Raw genomic sequence first — 3,467 nt, 5'->3', positions numbered from 1 at the left:
AATGGACGTCATGCAGTCCCGGGCCATGTCAGCGAGGGGCCGAGGGCCAAATCTGCCCCAGACCTGGTTGTAGCGCACCGGAGTCTGGGAGGCACCTGGTGTGGGAGTGCAGCTGCTGCGGCCAGCAGAGGCGGCCTGGCTCTCCGGGTGAGGCCGGCGGGAAGCAGCACCAGGGCGGGGATCCCTCTGAGCACCAGCGCTGCTTGGAAGAACCGGACGGTTCTGAACTTCGTAAGGACTTAAATATACAGAACCTTTAAAATATCTTCTTTTGGTTTAATTTACTGAAAATGTGTTTAATTAGTACAAAACGTGACAGTGAAACAGAAAATAATCGCTATGTTCTTGCAATGTGTCTGTGTATAAATAAAACAGTTTAAAAGAAAAAAAAACATTTTCCATATTTTTGGTCAAAGTTTGATCAGAGAAACAAATAAAAAGCAGGAGGCAGGAACAGTTTTAATCAAGTAGTTTCTAATAAAATAAAAAAACTAGACTTTGGCTGCAGAGTGCTTTAAAATCGATAAAGCTCATATGGGTTAATTCTAAATAACTACATAATTTTTGAAGTTCGCCCCTAAAAAGCTGCAGTTCCGCCTCCCCTCCCATCTTGGCCGGTGTTTGCCATCTGCCCCTTTTGGGACATCTTGATTTATCTTCATCCTGAGAGAGGAAGAGGAGGAGAGGCAGCAGAACATCAGATCCAACATCACTCACAATACAAGGAACAACTACAGTCTGACTTTTAGATTCATCAGACAGAAACTCCTGAACTTTGTAGCTAATTTCTATGGTAATAATTAAAATCTGTTATAACATGCAGAAGATAAGAAAAATGCAACACTGCCTCCTAGCGGCCATAAATAAATACTGAAGCAGATCTCATATAATCTGAACAAAGTACATGAGCTGAGAACATAATTCATGTTTAATTATTTGAATGCATCAGACAAAAGATTGGACAATAAAAAATCTGAATATTAAAGAGCATTAATATTTAAGTTTTTGAATATTATTTAATAAAACCAAGTATATAAGTTGCATATATAATGTTATGTTTAATATGAGGTTTTCTAAGTAACACTGAAGTCTGAATATCTGCCAGAATCAGAGGAAAAGTAGTTCAGATTATTTAATTAGGTAGAACAAAAGTTCTATGATTAGTAATTTTATGCAGCATAAATTACTTTTAAATAATATTTTTGACATGTAATTTTGTGAAAAGTTGGATCATTTGCAGATAAAAACCAATATTGATCATTTAGTTTCGCTAAAACTCTTAAAGATCATTGTTATTATTCCTGTCTGTTCAGCCACATATCTGAACATTCATCATAGAAGTAAATATATTTTTATCAAATAAAACCTGAATGAAATGGATCAGAGTCATTCTTGTTTATTAAACAGATTTATCCAGCCTCAATAAAGTCACATAAACATTTTTCTGTTTTTCTGCAGAGGATCTGCTGAGTTTTTGCTGCTCAACAAAAAGGAAGCAGCGATTGAGACAGGAAACTCAATTTACTGAGATATGGACCTGATGATGATGATGCCTTTAAGGACGCTTCGGTCAGACTGATTTAATGAGAAACACAGACTGAACTTCTCACTTCTGACTTCTTATTTTCTCCAGTTTTAACTTCAGCTTCATCCCAAGTGTAAACAGAATCAAAGTGGCTCTAAGAAAAGATGAAACTGAACTGGATGAATCTATTTTACAGTTTTGATCAGCTGCTGAGAAAATGTGAAAACTTAGAACTCTAGAGGAAAACAAATTTATAAGTGAAAATATTTATTTCCATAATTTAACAAAAAAATAGCAGAAAACCAAAGCATGTCAGAAAACATTTACTTTCTGCTTTTGTTTACAATGTGTTGACATTTATTTACAACATTTACACTTCATTACACAGTAAAGAGTTTACAAAACGGGCTCCACAGGGGTGCAGTTGGTAGAGCTGTTGCCTTGCAGCAAGAAGGTTCTGGGTTCGATTCCCAGCCCTGGTCTTTCTGCATGTAGTTTGCATGTTCTCCCTTTGCATGGTGGGTTTTCGCCTGGTTCTCCAGTTTCCTCCCATAGTCCAAAAACATGTCAGGTTAATTGGTCTCTCNTGGCGACTGTTGGTCAAACCAAACATCCTATAATATTTCAATCCAGGCGCCATTACTGCACTGACATGACTGATGTCCCTACGAAGGCAAAAGACGTCCGGTTTCCAAAACTTAAAGATTGATTTTTAGAGTTTTTCCCCCATTTACTGGAAAAGCAAATGTTTCCTGCTTCTTCTCCTGCTCTGGTGAAAAATAAAAAACCGGTCCAACCCAGTATGCTGCTCCTAAACCAGTCCATATAGTTATTGTAAACGAACCCACAATTCTTCCTGTCTAACTTAAAAATGACAAAAACAAAGAAATGAAAAGTAAATAAATCAAATAACTAATTAATATAGAAATAACTCATCTAAAAAAAAGTAAACTAAGAATAAATTACTGTAATTTGTAGAATTCACTCACTGATTTCTTCTCCACATAAATTGTAACAGACTGATTTTATTCTGAAGCTGTTTATAATGACACATTTTGAGCTGCAGACACTAACGTCCTCTTCTCTGACTTCGTCATTATCACCACAAGGTGGCAGTAGTGATCGATTAAAACATTTGTTTTGCAATATCTTTTTCGCCATATATTTTTTGCTAAATTTACTTGCATTCATTAATTTATATGATGGTTCATTGATTTGAGGAGTTCAGTTCACGAAACAATCTTTGATTTAAAAACAAACAAATGAGTTTCTCTGAGAAAAATGATATAAAGATCTGAGAGAAAAAATCACATAACGTTGTTAAAGCAGTAATGAAGAAATAATATTTTGTGTAAACAAATGTTTCAGATTAGTTTTAAAAGTCCTCTAACTTCTAATGTAGTTATTAAAACTTCCTTCTGAAATGTGTTACCCGTTTTCATTTTGCTTTTTATTCTCTTTAGTGTTTATGAAATGTACATAAATGTGTAAGTTTATAGTGTTAAACAAATGTCAAAAATTGTACATAAGACATTAATTGAAATATCAGAGTTTTTATAAATTAGGTTTTATTTCAATAATCAAATTAAACATTTTCACGTATTAAAGTTTCACATTTTCTCTGCAGAAATGATCAAAACTATTTTCTAAGTCACAGTTTCATCTTTTCCCAGAGTTTAGTTGTTCTAAAGTTTTGTTTGATCAAAGGAACAAATTAATTTTTAGTGATTTAAATCTGGATTTTAAAAAAAGAAGAGCTGCCGTTTCACAGCTGAAATGTGTCGTTTTGTCCACATGGTGGCGCTCTAAGCTCTGACCAAAAGGTGCTCAGCAGTGAAAGTTAGTTTTTCTCTTCCTTTCTCAGGTTTCTGTCTTTATTCAGTTATTCACTCTGTTAAATTGCCCCAGGGCAGCTGTGGATACTATCCAGTATTTGTCACCG

At 35.0% G+C, this 3,467-nt stretch overlaps 1 long non-coding RNA gene across 1 annotated transcript; it reads left to right on the top strand.

Annotated features, from left to right (window-relative positions):
- The first annotated feature begins 6 nt into the window (after positions 1-6).
- On the top strand, positions 7-1,700 carry LOC106943778 (uncharacterized). Its single transcript, XR_001424010.1, has 2 exons — positions 7-147; positions 1,459-1,700. It is a non-coding gene; the product is annotated as an uncharacterized LOC106943778 (long non-coding RNA).
- Positions 1,701-3,467: the final 1,767 nt, after the last annotated feature.

This window comes from Poecilia latipinna, unplaced genomic scaffold (assembly GCF_001443285.1).
Source record: "Poecilia latipinna isolate Pla-1442-1.1 unplaced genomic scaffold, P_latipinna-1.0 Scaffold5914, whole genome shotgun sequence".
NCBI lineage: Eukaryota > Metazoa > Chordata > Actinopteri > Cyprinodontiformes > Poeciliidae > Poecilia > Poecilia latipinna.
This window is presented reverse-complemented; position numbering and strand designations above follow the sequence as displayed.